The following is a 24,277-nucleotide window of genomic DNA, read 5'->3' as shown; positions in this document are numbered from 1 at the left end:
TTATATATATATATAATATTATGTCAGTATATTATATTATCATCGCTACAATTAATATTAATAACGTTATCAGTAATATCACTAGCGACTCTGAATATCGCCGTTAATTCTAACCGCGTTAGTAGCGTCAGTCACTTTGTGACTCCGACTACAGGTCCGTTTCCTTCTTTTTTCTCTTCTTTACTTTAGGTTTACGCTCGTTTAGTGGAAAGGTCGAGATGGTATCAGCCCGGATGTCTCGACCTGCTCGTGAGAATCCTTGGATGATTCAACCGTGGAAAAGGAGAAAGATAGAGGAAAGAAAAAGAGAAGCGTAAAGATCCGGGAGCAAGGATAGCGCGAACGTAAGAATATGCAGAAACGAAAAGGCGGCGATGAGAGCGAATAGGTACGGGAAGAACGAGTCCAAGTTTCTACCGAATTCTAACTTCACTCGAGCAAGTTGTTCTTTGATCTCTTTTGGACTCGCGCAGCCCCGTCTCTCGGCATCTCCGCTTTCAATGTCCGATCCTCGGCTTTGTCCTTGCTCCTCCGTTTTGCTTGGTTCACCCAAGGATTCTCTCAACAACGAGGCGTTTTTCCATCCGGGGCAGGTGAAATGTTGCAATATTTCGAACCAACTCGTACGTTTTTTAAATAATTCCTGGATTTCTTCTTGCGAAAAAGCGGGAGGGGAAAGTAGACTTTTGAGAGTGAAAGGAAGTCGAGATCGAGTCGCACGAGGGAATTTATTAAAAGCAAAACAGATGGAGAGGAAGATATATATATATATATATATATATATATATATATATATATATATATATAATTCATGTGTGTGCGTGTATGTAGATATGTGTATGTGTGTGTGTGTGTATACACACGCACGCACGCACGCACACACTCATGAACACGAGTACAACGTGTCGCGTTGGTGTTGGGTATAGATGACGAAGCGCACGAGATCACAATCAAAGATCATGCTATGCAAATTAAGTGGCTTAGGAACTCCGATTGTCTTCCAACGTTAGAGAAAATAAGTTTGTGTTTGTGTGTCAGTGTGAGTGTACAATCTCGTGATATTACGAAGTAACCTAACAAAATGGAAGATAGATAGAAAGAGAGAGAGTGAGAGTGAGGGGGGGTGGGTGGGTGGGAGGAAGGGAGAGAGAGAGCGAATGGTGAGAGCAAGAAGCGAGCAATAGGAAGATAATGAGAGAAAGTGATGCGTTCGTGATCGCACTGTGTGTGTGTGTGTGTGTATGTATGCGCGTGTGCGTGTGCATGTGTGAGCGTATACATGTGAACGAAAGAACGTGCTCATTTAACGATAAGTTATACGAAGATAGATACTTTTATAGACGAGAATTCGTCAGGGCTTTCAATCGTTTTACGCGTTCAAGGCGAATTTTGTACGAGAGACGCTGTACGCCAACGAAAGGTTGACAACTGATTTATAAGTTTCCCGAGAAAAAAGATTTTTGTCTTTGGAATGATGTTCTATCCCGAGACGAAAGTATCTCCTAATGGAATTTCTTACCAGCATCAGAGTTACTTTTATAATTTTCTTTTTAATCGATTTTTAGACATTTTATCCATCTATAGACGTTCTTGATTCTTTTTCATTTTCTAGCTTATTGGACCGAAGAAGCATTATCGGACGTACGTCATAGCTTGGTTGAAAATTTTGGTTTTTTCCATGTTCTTGTTTGTTTTCTTTTACGTTCTCGGTTAATCGATCGATCAAATGTTCGAAAAGAACAAAGAAAAGTCTATTTTTACCGACTTTCCAAAGCTAAGACAATCGAGTAATTGTAAGAAATTTTAATGGCAAAGGAGAGCCAATTCTTCTTTCCATGACCGACTGGTACCAAAAGCAAATCTTGGTAAACCCATTTCTTTCTCTAACGAACCACGAAATAAATTCGCTCTAGCTTTAGCTCGATAGGATAATATGCTCTCTCTGTTTCTCCCTCTCGTTCAAAGTCTATACGATAACAGTTGATGCTGCAATTTGTAATTGCAACAGCTACATACCAGTTTTCTTTTTTTATGGGAAAGGACAATGCGTATACACATACCGCGAAGCGGACCCTATTACTCCTTCCGTTTCCCGTCGTTGGCCCTCTCCTTTTAACATCGTAGCCTCGACCGCGATAAAAGCATAAACATTATGGATGAAAAGAAAAGCAATCGTATGACGAAGAGAGCGAACGGAGAAAACATATAGGTAGATCGAGCGAAAGCGACAGTGAGCTTAGGGCAATGAGGCGACGTAATTTCGAGAGTGCTTCCGTCTGCCGGCAAATAATCACTTTTCGTGTTAAGATCGTTCAAAGCGTCGTTTCGAGAAAGTGGAACGACGAACCGAGTAACTTGTCGGTGTCTTATTTTCGTTCGTCTTATTTTTTTATTTTCGTTTCTTTTTCAAATATCGCCAATGGATTTCTTGGCGAAAAAAGCGCGTTGCCTTTATCAGAATGTCGAGAGAACAATGTTGAGCAATACGAAACAAAAAAGAAAGTGCTAAATAACGTAGTTTCTGAAAAACGAAATACATTTTGTATATATGCACGCCACATACTTGCGCTGATAATTGAATCTATAATCACGTTTGCTTCAAGTATAAATTAATCGAAATCGTTTTAGTTTAAACTGTTATGGATTTGATTATTACCGTTATTATTATTATTATTATCATCATCATCATCATCATCATCATCATCATCATCATTATTATTATTATTATTATTATTATCATCGTCATCATCATTATCATCACCATCGTCATCATCACAAGCATCATTGTACTAATATTATTTTTATTATTAATTATTAACTATTATTTTATATTATTATTATTATTATATTACTATTATTATTATTATTGTAGAATTCGCAACACTATAAGTCTCAATACTACAACAAACGGCACGACATATTCATTTAATATTGTCATATTATTTATCTGACTGATCGTTTCTTTTTCCCTTTATATTATTATTATCATTATCATCATCGTCATCATCATCATCATCATCATTATTATTAGTAATATTAATGTTAATATCATTATTTTTATTATTTTTGTTTTTTCCATTTTCTTGCAAAACGATGCAGTCAATTGCGAGTGCCCATTATGCAATTCGATTGCTTCGACGATCGTCGTTCAAAACTCCGAACTAAGGTCAATTAGTATCCTGTCTCACCTAACAAATATATATATATATATATTTGCTGCTTTCGCGGCTCTATATCCTTTATATTATGGTATTATTCTTATTCTTCTTATTATTCTAATTGCTATTATTATTATTATTATTATTATTATTATTATTATTATTATTATTATTATTATTATTATTATTAGCAACACCATCATTATCATCATCTCAATCGTTACTATTATTGCTATTACTTCTATTATTACTACCGCAATTGCTACTACTACTTCTGCTACTGTCGCTATTACTCGTTACGTTACTATCGTCACTTTACTACCGTCATCACTGCCGCCAGCACTGTCTTCCGACGTGCTAGCGTTATCCTAGCATTTTCACAGATCGTCACATCTCATCAACGTTATCGATCGTATCTTCGTTATTACCGTTGTTTCGCGTTGAAAAAAACGCGAAGCCGTCCCTTAACCCATTTGTGCTTGGTCCATCTTTTGTACATTTATTATTTAACGAATATTATTTAATTCCTTGCCATAACGTACATGCATACTCGCCCGTTTCTCTCGTGCCCGTACGTAACGATACGCTCGATTCCTCCATTTACGCGACTCTCCATCCACGAGCCCAGAAAGCAGAAAGCTAGAGATTCCGAAATCTAGAGTGGCAAAGAAAATCCTCGTGTTTCTATAATTCACCGATTCAAGGTTTACCGGGCTGTCGATGTTGCCCGCGCCATAGGCTGATGCGTATCGCGTATTTGCTTTTGCGAGGAAAGGCAACGTTTCTGTTGGCGCGCGCGCTCTCACCATCGATAGCGCGCGATAAAGTCGATTAGCGATGGCGACGATTAAAAAATCTGCTGGCTCGGCGCTGTCGCAGGTTGCGGCGCGCCGCTCCGGTTCGCGTCGAGAAAGGAATAAAATCGCGGGGAGAAGTACGCGTACGAAGAGGGAAGGAGAAACGGTGGAAAGAGCGCGTTTGCCGGGCACGGAGAGTGAAAGTCGCAGAGAGTTTGTTCGTCGGTCGATCGAGACAAGAAAATAAAAAGATGCGTAGGCATATACGGGGGTCGGGCTGCGGCGGCGGGTTAGGTTTGGCGCGCGTTCTCCAAAACAAAGCTATGGTATACACCGTGAAACGTTTAATACGAATACGTATACGCGTATACGTATACACACTCACGGCCCTAGCGAAACGGGAGGAGGCACGCCGGACTCTCTCGACGAGTTCTCGAGACCTGGCGGCAGCCCGCACGATTTCACGCACCACGATGAGACAAGTAACGACTAGCAACGACGGCACGCCTTTCAAAAAAGCGTCTCGCGATGCTGCGACGGCATTTCCTTGGTCGCGTTCCGTCGCTCTCGCTATCTACCAACCTATCCTGTTACGTCATCCATCTATATATGTATGTATTAGTATGTAATATACAGGGTATTTTTAAATTATGTCACTGTTTATCACACAGGGAACGACGTTTATGTAGAATCGCAACTTGTTTGTTTTATCGATGCGTGCTGCACGCGTAACGCGATTTAAGATGCCCGTTTCACCTTTGATATAATTTTCAAAAACCCTGGATATAATATATATATATGGATATGTCTGTATCCGATTGGTACATTTACATCGTTTCGCTTGTCCAAGTTGATCGATGTTTCCGCTCTTTCTTCCTAGCTCGGAAAACTCGATTGGTCGGATCTTTTTACTTCGAAACAGAAATTACTCGTGTATCGCCGATACAAAGACAAATTTTCTCCTTCTTTTCCCTCTCGTTCTTGGTTTCTCTTTTTTTAATGTCGCTATCGTTAGACGATTACTCGATGCGTGGCAATTTCGGGTAACTTCGAAGCTGCGCGTTCTTCGAAATCGTGGCAGAATGGAAGGCAAACTAGATACGGTACTGTCGGATATATCTCTCGAGAGATCGAAAACAATCGGTACGAAATCCGCGACGAGAGAATCCTACTAGGTAGGAGGGTGTATTTAATTTATTTACAAATGGAAAATAGTTTACCGCAGCAGCGTAGACGCAAAGTGGATTTATAATCGTTGTACGTTCGTACTACAAATTATATTTCCCTCGTTCTACTCTCCCATTTTTCTGTTTTCTCTTTCTTCTCCCCTTTTCTTTTGTTTCTCGAACCAAAGTTCGTGGAACCAAGCGAGTTTTCTGTTAATTCATAGGAGAACAACATGCCGCGATTTCGAATATACAGTGTCGTTTACGTTTCTTGCATCGAGCACGGTTTATTTTTAAATTTCTTTCTAGTTTTCACACGTTTCCCTTTTTTTATTTTATACTTACGAGAACGAAAGAGTAGTTGGCGAGAGGAAAGGAGAACGTAAATTTCAGTTGACTAGTGCAATTAATATAACTGTATGTATTTATTCGAACCATTTTACATGGATAGTTTATTTTATAACACACACGAAGGCACGTGTACGTCTCTTAGTTTTTCCTGCTCTTCGAAATGGCGTGGATAGGCTTCTGGAACTTTGAACTATTCCTGGCAAAAATATCTTCATCTTTCTCGGTTCCTCCGAATCCTATTGGCGAGCAAACGCTATGTCCCGAATTGTACAAATGAAAACCTTTGTCGATCGAGACACACATGCATACATCGTATATACATACATATATAGCATAAGCGACAGGACGAGACTCTGTCGCAGCAGCGAACGACGCAAATTTCGTACCCTCCTGTTATAGACTTGACAATATATACATATTAAATATAATATTAATAATAAAATATATACTTTACGTTACGTCTCTTTTTTAATTTAATATATTTATTTTTTCAATCAAGTATTTATATATTTATACAATATTTTATACAACGTTCTTCACAAGATACACAATATATATATATATATATACACATATATATATAAATAAATAAATAAGTCAAGAAATAAATGTGTAGTACACGCGTTACGACAATGTAATGTGACAGGTCGATCTCTTGGCTCTCAGAGGAAACCGATGATCACTAACAAGCCCGCAAGATTCTTTATGTCTTATAATTATTATAATTATTATTATTATTATTATTATTATTATTATTATTATATTATAATATTCTTACTATTTCTTTTTTTTTTTTTTTTTTTTTTATCATGTATTTTCTTCCGTTTCTTCGAGACCAATCTACCAGAATGTATTTCTCTCCCCCCTTCTTTTCTTGCCCCGTGGAGAACCGGTTCCTGTCAGGGCCGACTAACCACGGTGTGTTCCCATCAAATGGAAAAAAAAGAAGAAAAAAAACGACGAGAGTGTGTATACTTAATTTCTCCTTGTGATACGCGACCGCCGTGCGATGTCGACCGGCAGCCGTTCGAGAAAACGATTTGCGCGGCAGATATATATCATGTTCGACGAAAGCGAGCGAGCGAGCGAGAGAGAGAATGAGAATGTGTGTGTGTGTGTGTGTGAGAGAGAGAGAGAGAGAGAGACATTTAGCGATATGTACTAAGAGAGGTCGAAATTCGTTTTTGGGAGCCAATTGATAGGCTGGCGGAAGTCGTTCGAACTGGACATGGTATCTGTCGAAGAGCTCGCACGTAAGGTCATTGCGAAATCTCGGTTTGTCCGCGCTGTGTTTCTTTTCTTCCGATCGTCTTCAAGATCCATCTTCCAGCTAACGATTAGCGGTTCAACGGAGGATTGCGATTTTTCACGAGTCTCTCGTTGGGTCGTTCGCCGGAAGGTTCGTCGTCGTTTAACGAGATTTCGCAGAAACGATCCAAGGTTACTTTCTGTTTCTGTATCTTTTTTTTTCTTTTTATTTCGGGACAATGTAGGTTACATAGTGCGTGTGGTACAGTCTCGAACGACTTCAGTCTAATCCACAATGGGACCATAAAGGTGATAAATGCGTGTAGAGTTTCATTAATTAGAGGAATGGCGAGAAAGACAGAGAGAGAGTGCCTTAAAACATAAAAAAGAAAGATACGAACGCCGTTTGCGAGAGGCGACGTTTGTTCGACCAACGGTGAACGCGAAATTCCCTTCCAGGATACTTCTGTTAGCGACGTAGTACGTAAGGACTGTTCGTCGTTTGGCGAATGCACGATTGATTTTTGTTTGTGTCTCCGATATTTTTTTTCTTACCGCTTTCACCCGACGCCGAACGAATCTCGCCCCGCGCATCGACGATTCTTCTTCGTTTCATTTACCGAAAGAACACACATATACGCGAGTCTCATGTACCACGATTGAAGAAAATTGTAGTTTGATAAGTATTGCCAACAATACACGTATCTATTTAATACATTTTATTATTACAAAATAATGGAGTTTGTACGATTGATTTTTTCACCACCGTGACTCCTCATCTTGTCCTTCCCCTTCTTTTCGTCCCCTAAATCCAGTTGCCGATAATCGCCCACTGATTCTTACTCGTTCACCGATATACTATATGCACGTGTATAGTCACTCTTAACTTTACGTACAAATAACTTTTGTTCGTCAAGTGCGATTTAATTTTGTACAAAATACAACGCTTTATTACGATATCCAATAGAATTTCATAGGATTGCGTGCAATCGCGATTTCTACCAAACACCATTGTATCATCTCGGTCGATTTAAGGGACGTAGGAAATCTACGCTTCCTTCGTTGGGAAATTTTCTAGCGTAATGACATCCTGTCGTTCGTCCGTAGTTGAAAATTACGCATCCTGGTTTACGACACGATGTCGAACGTTCGTCACGATGGTTCGTCGTCTCCTTATCGGACGCCAGGCCCTCTGCGCAATACGATCGAACGGAGCACGTATTCGATTCGCAACTCGGTAGAACAGACGTTTTCTATCAAATTTAATGGCCTTTTGTGAATGGCCAAAGAAGAACGAGAATCACGAGGTCGTTGGGCAAAGATCTCTATTTCTTGCGTACGTCTCGATTCGTACACGATCGGATACAGGCTGATTTCACGCGAAACAAATTAGTCGAAAAGATGGAATACAAATCGTTCACACGACGTTCCGTTTCCGAGAACATCGGCTTTCGAACACTTTTATTCCGTGGCCGAAACTTACGGTCGCGTATCGACCCTCGCAAAGACGCGGTTAATCGGACTAAACGGCCGCTTCGCAGAAATAGGAAGAAACGGCTAGGAAGAAAAAATGCGAACGGCGTAATTAACGGTTAACGACGTGGCGAGTGGTGATCGAAGTCGGTCTCTCGGTTGATCGAACGATCGGAACCAGCCTAGCGCGCGCGCCCGCCAACCGATAAGATTGCCAGCGAAACGGAACTCGAACGAGAGCAACGGCTTCGTTTCGCCGATATATCGTATACCTTTGTAATAAACTCTGTCGGGGACTGCATTCCTTCCGTCGTTCCTTCCCCCCTTCCTTCCCTTTCGTTTTCGTTCAGCGCGATGACGACGATGTCGTGGCAATTTTACCGTGACAGTAAGTTGCGAAACGCGATAAGCCTTCGGTAGACAGCGGCGGATTATTGGAGCAAGTCGTTGTTTCGCATAGGAGATATCGTGGCATGAATGAGTTACGAGTACGAGCGGCGCAGGGGTGAAAAACTAGCAAAAGCTGGTGTATAACGACCGATACCGTGTAGAATTTAGTTCACAGCGAAATTTACCTTTCTTTCGGCCTTTTCTATCCGTATGATTTGTTCGACTATCGGGTTCAGTTTGACGAACCTCGTTTCCCAAAGCCTTCGGAAAGATTTTCGGCGAGAAGGGAAACAGCGATCGCGTGTTAAAGCGTCTGTATCGCTCGATGCACTTTTGCAAACAAACGTAAGTAGATCTCCTACGTACGATACGTGTCTGTTATCAATTACGTTTCCTCGAATCAAGCGACGTTGACCGCGATAGAAATCGCGAGCAATGCGTGTACATCGGTGAAACATCTGTCGTGAAAACATCAATCACTGTCAAAGTCGTTTCGAACGTTGCGCAACGAGATTTAGCCTTAAGAACAGCATCCCTCGTGTTCGTACGATCCTCGATGATCCTTTACACAGACGTTCACGATACTATTATTTTTACGATGTTACGAATAAATATTCCAAGAATGATTATCGCCCAACTGCACGTACTTTGATACATTCTTAACGAGTTATTATGTCAATGATTCGGAGCAGCAACGGGTTATCCTCGATCGTATCGAGTCCTTGTTCATCGTCCCTGACCGTTCCGGTCTCGTTGTTCCTCTTGGCGACGATTACGCAGGGAACGATCTAATTTGCGTTCTTATCGCGCGATCGTGTAGCTTTTTTTTCCACGCTGTCGATAATCCCTGCATTATAAATCAGTATTCAGGAAACACCGCGGATGATATCAAGGGGCAAAGAAGGAAAAAGGAACGTATCTCTGTTATCTTCTGCCGCAATTAGAATCGCGAGATCCCGTATACGCAATGTCAAAAATTACGTTTCCTTGCCAAAGTGTGTTTCGCGTTAGCGACGAAAACGCGATTCTTTCGTTCGAAGGTTCGTAACGTTCGTAACGTACAGTTTGTGAAAGAGACACGGTTTCTTTGCAGAGACGCGTGGAACGTAAGCACCGGTATGAAAGTAGAAAATAGACTGTGGCGTAAGACTCGAAGGGTCGAAGCACGAACGTTGATCGCATTTTCGAAGCGTGAAACTTGACGATAAAATATCGAAGCGCCGTGCCGTGGCGGTTACGTGTCATTTCCATGCGCAAGTTGTAAAGCATGCATCGTTACATCGTCCACCGAATACAATTTCACAGTGGAAGATACGAAAAAAGATGGAAGCGTTGATCGTACGAAATATCGTACGGATAAAATACGGCGACTCTTATCGTGCAACGCCTCGATCCGCAAACTAACAACCACAAATACACAACTGGTTGCTCCTATGTATTTTCATATTATGAACGTTCTAACGAAGAAAATATTGTAAAAGTAAGAAGTAAAGTTGTAGACGTAAATTTCGAAGCGAACAGTTTGGGAAGAACGCAAAGACGAAAGCGGAAGATGCGGAACGAGATGGAAGAAAATTCGAATGGAAGGTAATGTTATACTGTATATGTATATGTGGATAGTTGCTTACGCGAAAAATATAAATTAGCGTTGCGCGATATAATAATGAAAAAAAGAGGGGAAAAAAAAGTAATACGTTGGAGCGCAAATACGCAGGAATGGACAAGGAGGATGACTGTGATCTTTGACCGGTTTCCCGTGGCTCTGTTCGCGCGAGCATAAAAAATCACGACTGCAAGACGAATCCGTAATTACGCTCGGCCGGTTTCCTTCGTCGACTTGTACGCGCGACGACGTTGTCGTGAACGTAAAGGAAAAGGTAGTTTAGAGCGGCGCTCACCGAGCTTCTGACATGTCGCGAACGAGTCACGTTCCGCGGCTGCCCGGTGCGCTTTACACATCCGGTTGCAGCGAACGTGGGCGCAGTAGCGAACAGGACGGGCCGTGCATCGGTGTAGAGAGCGTAGAACGAATCAGAGTGTGGTAGATCCGTGCTTGATTTCTATTTAACGGGCCGCCTCCGAACGCCGTCTCATTAGCGATCCACCGGCTTCAGAATCGATCGCGTCGCCTTAACGAGCTTCGAATCGACCGAATCCCTTCGATTCGCTTGGTTATTATGTCATCGTCCTCTTTCGGACATTTTCCCTCTCCTCCTCTCCTCTCCTCTCCTCTCCTCTCCTCTTCAACCGGCAAACGCTGTTCTCTCTTCTCTTCTTGCTTTCGATCTGTCCGGTTTAGCAAAGGTGTCGCGGAATCCGAATCGAACGATCTATAGCTCGTCTATCCGTTTCAAACGAAATTCCAAAGGCAGAGATAAACGATCGTTGCGCTATTCGAAAATTCGTTTATCCGAGCGATCGTGTATTCGTGTCTGTTCACTCGGACGAACGTGCAGTGGTATAAAAAGGTGGTTCGTGTTTGACAGTGTTCGTGTTCGTTCTAACAAGCAACGGAGTTTTTATAGTTGAGTATACGGTCGGTTAAAGACTGAGTTTTCGTATCTTCTGTTGGCTTTCTTCGACGGTTTTAAGGTTATTCGCAGTAAGCGTCTTTTATGCGGCGATAAAATGCATAAACCTCGCAATGTGGAGCGAACGTAACGGTTATGGTAGCTACAATTTCATTCACGTAAGATTTGCATCGTACGGACGTTGCTGCTCGCGAAGCAAGAAATTCGGCTTCGTAAAGCGCGTTATGCGAGTTGCATTTTAAAACATCGAGATTAAGAGAATATCTTGGAGAAGTAACGCCAACGATAAAAATGCCATCCTACCTCGACCACTTCGAGTTACTAATTCTCGCGGCAAACATCTCGCAGGAATTCAATTTCTTCGATCGGTTAGCAGCTAAACGCGGACAGTGGAAATTTGGAAAGATTCGCACGCTCTTAGAGAATATAGGGTATAACGGATTTTAATTCGGAGGTTCCTCGTTGCTTCACCGTTGTCTCTCCTTCGCATCGATGTCTCTACAGTTACGTATCTTTGAAAAAATCGAATCGAATCTCTTTGCTACGCCTTCTATCCACGGAATTTGAAAAATGGCCGCCGACGTATCCGCGTAGCGCGTTTAATAACGCGACGCGGCTTGAAATATCGTCGCGCTTTGTTACAATGTAATTAATCAACGTATTTACGGTGTCTCCGGGCGTGATGCGTTCCGATGTTTTTATACGGATACCGGTAAAAGCGTTCGTTCATCTTGCATGTGTGTAATAAATTGAGCGAATCTTTTATCGATGCTCCCGCAACCGGTGCACGCGACTTCCGGCAGAAAAAGCGTGCAGAGGAAAGTAGGCCAGAGATAAAGAGATTTTTTAAACGAGAAACGCCGAGAACGTGTATATTTCGAGTCGGCGAAAGAAAGTTGCCGTTTTTCTGCCAATCTCCGACGAATGGTTAACGCGCGACGTATTACGCGTTTCTGAAAATGGACCGACGTCCTCGAGTACGGTACTCGACCGGCGTAGAAACTGTCACCGAACAAAGTAGCAACGCGTAGGCGTGGAAAATTTACGAGGAAAGCAGTTTGTCGCGTCGTTGATTTTTCGTCGGATCTGCCGCGACGAACGTGTCGGATCAGCGCGCAGCGGAGCAAACGCTGCTTAGCAAAATCGAGCTTATCGAGTGGCGAGAGATCGAAAGTTCGAGTAGCGTGGAGCGAGGCCGGTTTTCCCGCCATTTTCCATGTGTCCTTCCCTCGCGTGCATCGCCTCGAGGTCGTCGACCTGCCTCGGCAGAGGCCGATCGTGGACATCCGAAAAGGCAGGCAAGATTGGCGAGGGCGAGAGCCAACAGCGAACAGAGACCAAGAGAAAGAGAACTCGCGTTCTCCGCTCTTTCTCGGCTCTCCGCTTTGTCCTCGTCGCACTCTGGTCGCTCGCCCTCTCCCATCTCGCCACGTGTTGGCTACGTATACGTAGTATGTACCTTGCAGCATCATTCAGAGAGGCGCCTAAAATTAGCGAGGGAGTATATGGCGTAAAGAAATTTGGCAACGGTGATCGAACGCGAGTCTTTAGAATCGGACGTTGCTATTGCGAGAATCGTTTCGTTTTCTCGTTAATTAGCGGATGACCACGGTTCGACTAAGGCTCGCACGTCGAAAGAAATTTCACGACGACGATTCGACGGACACGTAGGATCGATCTTTGCCGTAGAGAGAGAGTCTCGTTGTTCGGCGTTCGTAGTTCCGAGTATCCGTATAATGCGAGTATCGTTACTATCTCACTCGGATTTTCCAGATTTCTACGGCTTTCGACGACTCGTCGAGGCAAGTGAAACGAAGCAGAGATAGGCTAGAACGACGATTATAGAACGCGGTACTAGTTAGAGCAGCTATCGAATTTTGCACGGTCCTGAATAGCGAAGCATCGTAAAGTAAGCCATGTTTAGAGTAACCGCGTAGCTACTGGAAAATACCGCTCCGCTCGCTCGTTACGTCTTCCGATATCGATTGCTTCCTGCATTCTTCGCGTCTGAATTTCTGCCGCTTATTACGTAGCATGAGCCGCGCCATCCGATAATCCGCGGTAAGTAGTTTGCTCGAGATCGCGTAGCGGTGTTTCGATAAGTTCATTTTACCAAAAAGATCTCTGTGTCTTGGTTACTCGATCGCGTCCGAGGTTATCGACCTGCGAACGACGCGGCGTCATAACAGATCTATTATTTGTATAAATACAAGGCAATCGATCAGGCGATCATCTTCTAATACCCTACGCGAACCAAACGTCTCTGTTTCTGTTTTTCTCTTTGGAAGTTTCGCTCTCTCGAAACCTAAGCTTCATCCAACTAATTACGGCAAATACAATCTTCTTAATCGTAACCGTCAATCGTCGATTCTGTATTTCATCATATTACCTTTTTCTCTCCTTCCGTCTCATTTATCTATACCACTCGTTATCCAGTATTATTATTTTTCATTCCATCTCCATCTTCCGAAGTACTCTGCAATGTGTATTATTATTATTATTATTACTATTATCATCATCATCATCATCGTTATTATTATTATTACCATCTTAAGAACAAAGAATTCGATATCGTTTCGTTATTTTGGACGTGCTTGGTGGTTCTAGCGACAAACGGTGCTTTTAACACGTATGGAAACTGGAAATATTTAAGCCAGCTTTGACCAAATATCTGCCACCGTGATCGCTACGATCTCTAAGGAAGATCGCGTTGTCGTTGTTCGACGGTGGGTTAGAAAATATTTATCGGCGTCATCTCTAGAGAGCTCCGTGTTCCTCTTGCCAAGAGAGGTTCCACGTTCTACTCATCTCGTGTTCTACAGAGTCGGTTCGAATTCTCTGCGGTTTCGCCTCCGCTGCGTTGCCCCTTTATCACCACTGTGTCAGAGGCCATTAACCTCTTCCACTCGGTTTCTTCTTCTTCTTCTTCTGGCGTTTCTGCCTCCACCGTCTCCAGCCCCCCCTCCATCGACCGAACGACTCTCCTCGTTCCACCAAACTTGCCTCTTCTTTCTTTCCTCGCCGACAGATCGCTACTATGGCGCTTATCTGCCGTTTCTCCCCTCGTGCCATCTCGCGAATGCTGCTTTGCCGCGTGGTTACTTGGTCGCTTGGTTACTTGGTTACTCGGTTACCAAGGTGCTGAGGAAAAAGAACCCCGGTTCCTCCGTCGATTTCTGCGAAGCTAAACTCTCGGCTCCGTGTCTTTTTCTCTTTCGATCTTTCCCTCTTCCTTTCTCCCGTTCTCTTTCGTTATCTTCCCTCTGCTTCGTTCAGCTACGATCAAAGAAACGCTCGTTAACCCTTCGTCGTCTTCGGTTCGTTTTACAATCTCGATGCCTCTACCGTCGACGCGTTAATTCCGCGCGCAAGCGTTACTCGAAGGAGATATTTCTCGTACTATCGGTTGGCTAACCGATTCCTTCGCGCCTAGAAGCAACTTTTTCTTTCCTTTCTACCGTTCCAGGTCTCTGGAAACGTTCGAAACGACTGCGAGATATCGCGCTTGTCGTCGTATCTCCGAAGCGATATCGTAGAACCGTTTGTCAAGTCGAACGACGAAAAACACAGCCGAAAAGGAATTTGCAAGAAATTGAATTCGAATTTAAAGTAAAGGGATTGCAGTTTACCAACGTGCCGTTAAAATTATCGAAACTAATAAAACTTTTAAACTATTAATCTTAATAGTTTTAAAGATTTAACGCGATAAATACTGCGCGTTCGGTTCTCCGAATCCAGCAAATTGCTACGAAAATAGCCTTTCCACGGTTCCAAGTTCCGACACGTTCGAACCTAATTGCTCGAGAGTAGATACACGCGACATCGACGCGTTACACGAAAAAAATATCGGAACGTGTTTTTAAGGCCTCCGAGCGTTTCATTATTTCTGACAACGTGTCTTTTGCGGTCGAAATATCGCAACGACGAGCTATATGCATCGCGGTTCGCTGTAACTTTCCAAATCGATCGGTAATTTGCCCGTCGGGCGAAAAAGGGCGTTAAAGTCTTACGTGGTGGTTTTCGTCGCTCCGCGGCGGATCACCGGCTTCCAAGCAAGCGGCTACGGCTGATTTATTGCGTTAAATCAGAGAATTAACGTGATTCGTCCACGCAGTTACGCGAACGTATCGCGCTTCGTAGGATCGGACCGCGCGTAACGATTTCGATCGGACGAAAATTGCGACTTGGATATCAAATTATTTGGCAGCAACGATAATTTCATGCGTAACAATTCGATGCAAAATGGATCGAAAGAGTCAACCACTGGCAGCTTATGGAACTCGACGATGGCGAACGTCACGTAAAGTCGACGACTCGAATCGTCGCGTTGATCTCTTTCCAGTTAAAAATCGCGCCTTCGTTCCGTGTTATAACGTACACCTGTTTTGTAATATTGCGTCTAGTTTCAGACAAACTTTCGGTTACGCGTTTGTAAAAAGGCTCGTAAGAAATGCAAGGAAAAGGCAAATATCTGTAATACCCGTATCTAAATAAACGTCGCTATAAACACTAACAAATTCGTCGCGAGAGAAATATTAAAAATTGAATTGCTCGTCGCTATGGGATAGGAAATGCGAATAACGTCGGAAAAGCGTAGCTGGTAATATAGTAATTTCTTGCCAGTTTCAATTCGATCCTCTCGAGTACTCGCGACGCCGCTACAAACTTTCGATCGTACGAGAGAGAGGGAGAGAGATATCTACCCGGTCTGCCGTGAAAATATTTCATTTTACGAGAAAACTGATAATGTTGACGAGTTATTTATACGTGCCATTTATCTCGTGTTGTAATACGTTTATTTGGATAAGCATGGAAAATAAACGACGTAAAAGTGCGACAAGTGTGAGTAAGAGCGTAAAATGGCGATACCTTCGAGGTCGAAATATGATTCGCGAATTACGTGAAACGAAATACTTTTTGCGTGATATTTTATATCGACACAAACGGGCTATCTGCGTTTCTCGCTTCATTGAAAAAGTCTGCAATTAACGTATGGTAAAAATGAAGTAAGTAGCACGGTATTATCGAGCACCAAAATATTATTATTTATTTATTTATTTGGAGCAATAGACGGGCATATATTTGCTCGTTGCACGGAAAACGTTCTTCGTACTTTGTCGAGCTGTGCTCCGGTCAATCCCTAGAAGAAGAACGCGAGCGAAACGCCGACGCACTGATCGCGTTAAAGTGGATAAATCGCTACGAAGTAGTTGTCTCTCGAACAACGATGCGACGATAGTTCGATGGTCGCGGACGAAACTGCAGCTACGAAGAAAAGAATATAACCGAAACGCGCGAACGTTCCAAGACTCGAGCGTAATTGCGTCGTGCGAACGCGGTCGTAGCACGTGCTTCGGTTTCCCACGTAAAGCAACAAAGGACATCGTCCAGAGATGTCGATCGCGTCGAGAGAACGATAACGAGCTTAATTTGGTATTGCTTCTTGCGTAGTTAATTATTCGAATCTAACTTTGTAAATCCAGTATAACTTTATACGCGTAAAAGAGTTTGAGAAGTACTCTGATTTATGCGATCCAAAGAGGAAAAGTTATCAAGAAACGGGTATATCGTCGCGAATCGGCATCGAGTTGCAAGATCTTGTTGGATTCTTTGCCAGCTCGCGTAACTTTAAGGATAAGCGAACGAGACTGTATCTTAGTTCAAGATCTTCTAGTCGACCAAATAGATGTACAAACGCTTGTCTTGTTTTAGCTCGCAAGATCGAAGTAGAAATAATTAACAAGCTGCAACGCGAGCGAACGTAACGTAAAATACTTTTTTATTCGTTATCTTCCAAAGTATACGAATGTATGCAGCATCGGACACTGGCAGATTAAGGTACTTGTAACGCGACAACGTCCTTCGAAAGTAAACACGCCGAGGCTCGAAACGAAGACGTTTTCGTACTCTCTGCTTATTGTAGGAATTACGCGTCGAAACTTTCAACTTTAAAGATGAATATTTCTATTTCGGCAAGGTTGGCCTCTCTAAAAATCGGAATACCCAACGTATCGTGTCAGAATTTCAAAGAAATTATAAAAACGTCAACCTACGAACGCCTTAATTAAAATTATCAGTAAAGAGCGTGTTTTTCGTGTCGTGGGTAATTCTTGCATTTATTCTCCGTTATACGACAGTGATTGTATATTTGTTCGTACATTGGACAGGCTTCTCTCTTAACCGGTTGATAAACGGATCGTTTATTTTCAAAGTCGATTATTTTTTTTTTAATTGGGGAAACGAACGTTTTTACGTATACTTTAACGTGAACTTTTCATTGAAGAAAATTCGTTGAAATTTCGCTGAATGGAAATAACGAGGAACAAGAGGCGTTCTTATCGAACCGACCGACACGCTCTATAGTCGATCATTTTTTATTAGTAGCTGGTATACGCGGCGCGCGTCGGCGAGGCAAATACGTCGTTTCACGACGTTGCAGTCACATGTGAGCAAACACGAGGAGCAAACGATCGGGCGTACGGTCCTTCGGACATAAACGGTGAAATAGAGCGATGTCGGAAGGGGGCGAATTGCTTGTTTCAATAATACTCCATGCGACCAACGAGTGATTTGTGTTTGAATGAAAATTACGACGGGACATTCGATACCTCCACAGATGCCCATGCAAATGATACCGGATGGACATCTGCCGGCAACGGTCACAGAATACCACGACCGTACTGCCATCCTTTCGTTTTCTTCGCTAATTTTCCACTGGAAACTTTGTCCTTTTCCTCGAAGAGCTCGACCGTGCAAAAGATCGCATCAACGGCACGATGTTTCGTCGCGATAACGTTTGGAGATAATAATGATTATAGTATAAGGTAAACTTTGTCTCGTTCCATTGCACTACACACCTACGTAGTTACAATTAGCGAAGGATCGGGGCTATACACCGACTCTCGCCGACCACTCTCCTAATTGAATTTTATTTTCTCGGGCGAACCGCGGTTCGCCCTCCGATAGAGAGATTTTAATGGACGATAAGCTGACGCGTTTAATCGACTCTCTCAAGCATTCGTTGCTCTTGCAATTTATGGTTTTCGTGATTGCACCGATATACCGCGAACATTACGTTTCGAACGCGTCTCGAGATCTTCTTTCGTTAAATGCGAACATCGGTGCAACGAGGCGACGTATCATCGTTACGGGAATAGATTTTCGTACTTTGAGACGGAATTCGTTGAACCGTTTATCGCGTTGAAAGGAAAATTCTACCGAAATTTTCGAAAGGATAGAAAGGAAATTTCTTAAGCTTTCAGAAATAGAGGAAATTGCCACAACCTGGTACTAGAAATGGAAGCAATTGCGGGTACAGGGAAGGAAACGAACGCGATAGTTTTTAGTTTTTAGTCTGTAATCGAGAATCTGGTAGATTCGATAAAATCATACAGAAGATATCAAGACCGAAGCGATATAGAGTTTACGTTAAGTAGAAGAGCCATTAAATAGTGGATTTAATGCGAAAACTTGCAACCTCGTTAAATACGAATAGTATTGCTATTACTTAAGCAAGAAACAAGATAACGCGAGACATTTAAATGGCCATTTCATCACTGTAAAAATGGAATGAATAATACTGTCCGTTCAAGGACTGTACAAGATTTGCACCAAGTAACCAAGAATCTCGTATCAGATTCGATGTGACATTTTCTCTAGTATTGCGAGATATTCGTAAACTCAGCTCGATCCTAGGATTTTTTTTTTTTTTTCTTTTTTATACTACATCCAACGTCTATTATCGTTGTTATCCATAGGTGTCGCTTTGTAACGTAATATCGAACGTAGTCTGGCTCGTATCGTCGTACCACGAGTCGCAGAAATTTCGCAGAAACATCTACGAAACCGCGTGATTGTAGATGGGTAAAAGTTGGAATAACCGTTTCCGGTGTTAACGGAAAATCGGGTGCGTTCGGTTCTAATGGTACAAGCTCGTATAAAAGTGAGTGCGTAAGGAGAATGGCGTGACACCTTCGGTGACAATAAAAACGCATCCATCCATGGGAAAGAAAAATCTCGGCATCTCGAAGCGCCCATGTGCGCCATCGGGCGAACTGGTTGCGCGAAGTTTTTTGGTCGGCTCGAAAAATAGATAAAAATGTGCAAATAAACGCCGGTCGTGGCTCAGGGACAACCGGTTGCCATCTTGCTTTCTTATATAAGTCCCTCCTTGGTCTTAAAGACGTTCCATCGCCGTGCACTCGCTAACATTTGACTTACCTTCGCCTCTGCCTCCCTCCACCTTCCTCTTTCTCTCTTTTCGTTCCTCTCGCATCCTTCTCGTCCGTCTCGCTTTCCCCCGCTTTCTCTTTCTTTTCCTTCCCTCTCCGTCTCTCGTGCAACCGTGCGTCTATAGTCGATCGTTTTTCCCTCTTGCCTTCGTCTTTCTCTTCTTTCTCCTCTCTTCTCTTCGCTCGCTCGCTCACTCTCTCTCTCTCTCTCTCTCTTCTACTCTTCCCTCTTTCGCGTTTCCTCCTTTCTTCTCGCTTCCATGCCCTTCTTCTCGACGCTTCTCTCGATCGAACAGCATACGATATACCATGTATACGTACGTGATTTCTTTCACCGCTTTGTTTCATCTTTTGTATCCTCAACTCGTACATACGTTAATTTCAATTTCTTTTCTACCGCAAAGAATCTGTTCGTCCTATGCGATACAAGATTGCTCGATATCCAGATTAGTTGTAGCCCCGTTACTTACCACGAACAAAGAGTCCTTTCTTCCGTCTTTCGATATTATTTAGTTCGATTCAACTTTTTATTTAAGCGTACACGGAATAGGATGTACGCGTGTCGCGTAAAAGATTCATACAATAATTAGCAACTGTTGGTCTCAGATCATACGGCTAACGACTCCATTTTTCCTGTTCTTTTCCTTCCGCCGACCTATCGTCCGAGCACGTATCAAAGCGATTTTCTCCGTTCCCAAGGCTCGAACGATCCCAAGCGAAGTAATAGATTAACGAACCGAGTCTACTCGAATCTTCTTTATTAATAGATATTTCATAGAAAGAGTTTCTATATCTCTCTCTCTGTCTCTCTGCCTCTTCGGTTTTTTCCCCTCGATTCTTCTCGCCGATAGAAACGAGCGATCTCTCTTTCTTTCACAACGTTTCTATTTTTCTTTGCCGATTTGCCTGAAAGCGTATACAATGCACAACTTCCCTCTCTTCTTACACTCTTATTCCGTTCGTTATTTTCGTCTCTTTTTCTATCACAATGCACTCCCACCTTCTCTTTCCACCAACGATTTTCTCTGTTCCTTTATCTTCGACCTCTTCCACCTCTTCCCACCTCTCGCTCCTCGTAGCCTTCTCCGCTCCTCTCTTTCATCCCGTTTCTCCCCTTTCTCTCTCGTCTTCGAGCCACCGGATCTCAACTCGGTTACATTTTCAAATATACTTGTCCCATCCACCGTTCCCCTTTTTTCGTTTTTCTTTTTACCTTTTACCGGTCCGACTACGATCCTTCGTTTCTTCGTTTTTTCAGCCGTTGCAGTGCGGAGACACGCGATCGCCGCTCGCTGCATCACGAATTACGTATATACCAGACGATTATATATCTACGTTATAGAAACGATTCCACCAACGATCGGATGGATCGAATTGTTCGTTCGATCGTATTTTCGATCTATAACGATGACTTTTACGCCTCTCTTCGTTTAATCGATCCTATCGTTTCGCGTGCGTAGGGATCCGTCGTCGATTTTACCGCGAGTATAAGAATTAATTGTTTCGCCGTAGACAGGACAAAACGTGGCCACGAGGAATAAAATTCAACGTGATTGCGATACTTTGAATCGGCGTGAAGATCACTGGCAAGAGTGACGACGACGACGACGACGACGACGACGACGACGACGACAACGACGACGACGAAGTTAGGATAAGCAAGATAAGGAGATCGAGGAAGGGTGAACGAACGCGTGATACAATAAAACGTGTCTTGACGATTGCATCGTTCGATCGCACTCGCACGACGGATATTTTCCAAGACGCGCATCCTATTCCGACTTGTTCGTTACGTTCGCGCCAAATTACAAATATTTACTGTTACACAACCTATACAATACGGTTTCGAGAATTTATCGTTGAGGACTGACAAGTTGTACGTTGAAATTGTCGATCGAGTTCTATCTCGCCTAAATTTGTCGACTCGTCCAACGTACTTCTCCGATCACCGAAACAATTCTACGTGTACGCGTGGTACAGTATACAGTGTACAAGACGTTCCACGCGACCGGGACAAGCCGTAACGTTAAAACGACGAACGGAGTAGGGTTTCGTTAGAGAAATGAAACAAATATGTGCAGAATAATAGATGAAACGCGTCTCTTCTGAAATCGGAGACGTTTCAAACGTTTCGAGATCGTCTCCATCTTTCTTTAACGAAGCTATATACGTTTTGTCGTTTTCTGCGGAAAGAAAAGCATCGGGATACGGTAAAACTCCATTTATTCGACACGGTCGGGGGACAAGACGTATCGGATAACTAGTTCGATCGGATAATAAGAGTCCGACAGTTCTGCCTTGCTCTGACGTTTCTTCGTTCGTATAATCCACCGATTCAATCAATTTCTAATATACCTCTATACGCGTATGTTGGTATGCAAGGTACGAGCCTGAAATTCATGCGCTTCGCGCGCAACACCCTGTATGACCGCGCGTCAGGTCGTAAGGCAAGAAATCCGTCGATCGAACGTTTCCGTGGACTGGCGATCAGCGGCGTGGGCCGCTCGGTACTCGAGTTTAAGTTAAAGGGGGCCCGAGACTCGTTTCTGGTTTCTGACCGTTCTACTCGGGACCCTCGCCTCCTCGCCGGAGATCTACCTGCGACGCAGGGGGCTGATCCGTCCGCGAGATATTTTTCATCGCTCTAGGTTACGGGGTAAGTTACCGTGGTTGGCAACACTTGACTCCACGGTGCAAGGTTACGGTAGGCGGACTCTGTCTCCTCCTCCTCCTGCTCCTCCTGCTCCTCCTCTCTTTTTCTCTCATCTCTCATCGTACAGAAAATATACCCATAAACTCTGGCCGTACATGTGTACACCGGGCATTTGGAGTTACACCCACGTGTATTTTACGTGGTCGCACACAGGCGCGCGCGCACTATTCCAGCGCACAAAGAAGCACGCGAACCGGGTGCAACGCGTGAAAGAGGAGGACAGGGTGCGAACGGGTCGGACAGAGAAGAGGAGACCGGTCGAGGAGGATGAAAGCGTGTTGTGAAAGGAACATCGAGTCGGAGTTTGGTCGGGGGAACGGGTGAAAGACGAAAGAGAGAAGAGGACGGAAACGCGGAGAGGTGGGCGAGGATGAGAGATGGCTGACGAGGAGGATGGCTTGATAAGTTGTGGGAAAGAGAAGGAGGGGGAGTAAATAAGGAGAGTCGGTTGTAGGGAGCCGTGGGACGAGCGAGAGGGAAGAAAAAGAGGGATAATGGTAAAAGAGGACTGGAGAGGAGAGGAGAGGAGAGGAGAGGAGAGGGGGAGAGTAAAAGGAAAAAGTCAAAGGGTAAATGAGCCGAGAGGCTGAAGAAGGAGGAAGGGATCGTGGAAAGGAGCAACGGAGAATAGAAAGGGAAAGGGTGAGTAGGAAAGGGAGTAAATAAGGAAGCCATAGGGGAATGGAAATGGGGAAGGAAACGGAATGCGTGTTGGCTCTGCGTGTCCGCTTATTCCTCTAGGAATACGAATACTCGCTATTTAACGCTTCGATTCTCATCGCGCGCAACACAAAATTCGTGCATTTCGACGCGTTCTAACGCTTATTTCGTATCTCTTACGAGCCGTTTTATCTCGTTACGCATATTCGTTGACGCGTACGACGTAAATTCGGAATTATCGTAATCGGAGAAAGAAACCGCGATAAAGAGCCGAGTAAAGCGTCGAGGTATACGGGCGAACGATACGAAATAAAATAAAGGACACGAGGCGGAAAATAAAAGGAAAAAATTGACAACATGAGAAAGCAGAAGGTAAAGCGGAGAGAAGCGTAGGAAACGAGAGGGGAAAAAAGAAAGCGGCGAGAGGAAGAGAAGCTTCTGTGCAGCATACGTGCAAGTTAAACATACGGGAGACACTTGTCGGTGAAAAATGTGGATTTATCAGCGGTGCTTGTAAAGCGCGACAAGAAAAACGTTTTCGCTTCTGACACCGGGACGGGCTAGGTTTTTGCGCGTCTCGGAAAACAATGTCGCGCTTTGGCGTCGATGCCGTTAAGACCCATTTAACCTCCTCTGACCGATTTTAACGATCAATCGCTGTCTATTCGATTTACGCGTGCTTCGGCAACGCTAATTCTTTCGAAATTTTCGAGTCGCCTACTCCGCTGAAAACCGTACTTGAATTTTTTCACCGAAGATGCACGTACGATGGATTTTGGATACTTGGAACGATATTAAGCGATGCGAAGACACGCCTGTTCGAAGCTTTTATACGATCGACCGACGCGCAAGTTATTCGAGAGACGCGATTACACGCCTTCGCTGAATACGCGATAAAAACAATCAATGTAACGGCGTACGGACAGACTAGACGATAAATCCAGCTAAAAGTCATTAAGATTCCAATAGAAACCAAGTTCGGAGACACGGCAGCGGTTAGAAAAAATCAAGAGAAGCGAATGCCGCGGTAACGGCGATTGCTAAGCGACTGGTTTATGCGTATGTATGAGGCTCGAGCAGCGGACTCGAACGTTTACCATGCGACTCTGATAACCCAGGCCCGCCGTTGATAATGAGCTTTGTCGAGGAGTATCGATCGAACGGTCACGACTCACGTTATATTGTGCAATTCGTATGATAAATACCTCGGTGAAAAAATAAACCACGGATTTCGGTGAATGATTTTCGGTTTTTGCCGATCTAACTCTTTTATTTAACTATTATACCAATCTCCGCGTAATGCTTCTCGCTCGCTAATCTTTGGTTTTTTGTTTTAACGAAATCGATAGACGCAAGTAACAGCGAAGAAAAAAAAAGACAAAAAAAAAAGAGAAAAAGCATTCTACGCGTAAATAACGTATACTTACGTATACGTTTACGTTTTACCAAATATACTCGAATATGCTCGATACGGCGATACGGCTTCGCATAGGAGATTACGATTAGACGCAAACTTGCAATTAGAAAAGCGAGCAGCGTCGTATTCGCTGTTCGTTTCG

The 24,277-nt window shown here is 43.5% G+C and overlaps 1 protein-coding gene across 2 annotated transcripts in view; it reads left to right on the top strand.

Annotated features, from left to right (window-relative positions):
- Positions 1-7,456, top strand: part of LOC132911093 (mRNA decay activator protein ZFP36L2-A) — a 31,914-nt gene extending 24,458 nt beyond the window's left edge. For both annotated transcript variants that reach the window (XM_060967491.1, XM_060967492.1), the window contains one exon: positions 190-7,456. The gene's annotated coding sequence lies outside the window, so the exon portion shown is untranslated. The remainder of the gene's footprint in view (positions 1-189) is intronic.
- The last annotated feature ends 16,821 nt before the right edge of the window (positions 7,457-24,277 follow it).

The sequence above is a fragment of the Bombus pascuorum genome, chromosome 10 (genome assembly GCF_905332965.1).
Source record: "Bombus pascuorum chromosome 10, iyBomPasc1.1, whole genome shotgun sequence".
Taxonomy (NCBI): domain Eukaryota; kingdom Metazoa; phylum Arthropoda; class Insecta; order Hymenoptera; family Apidae; genus Bombus; species Bombus pascuorum.
The sequence above is the reverse complement of the archived record's forward strand: the minus strand, read 5'-3'. Positions and strand labels throughout refer to the sequence as shown.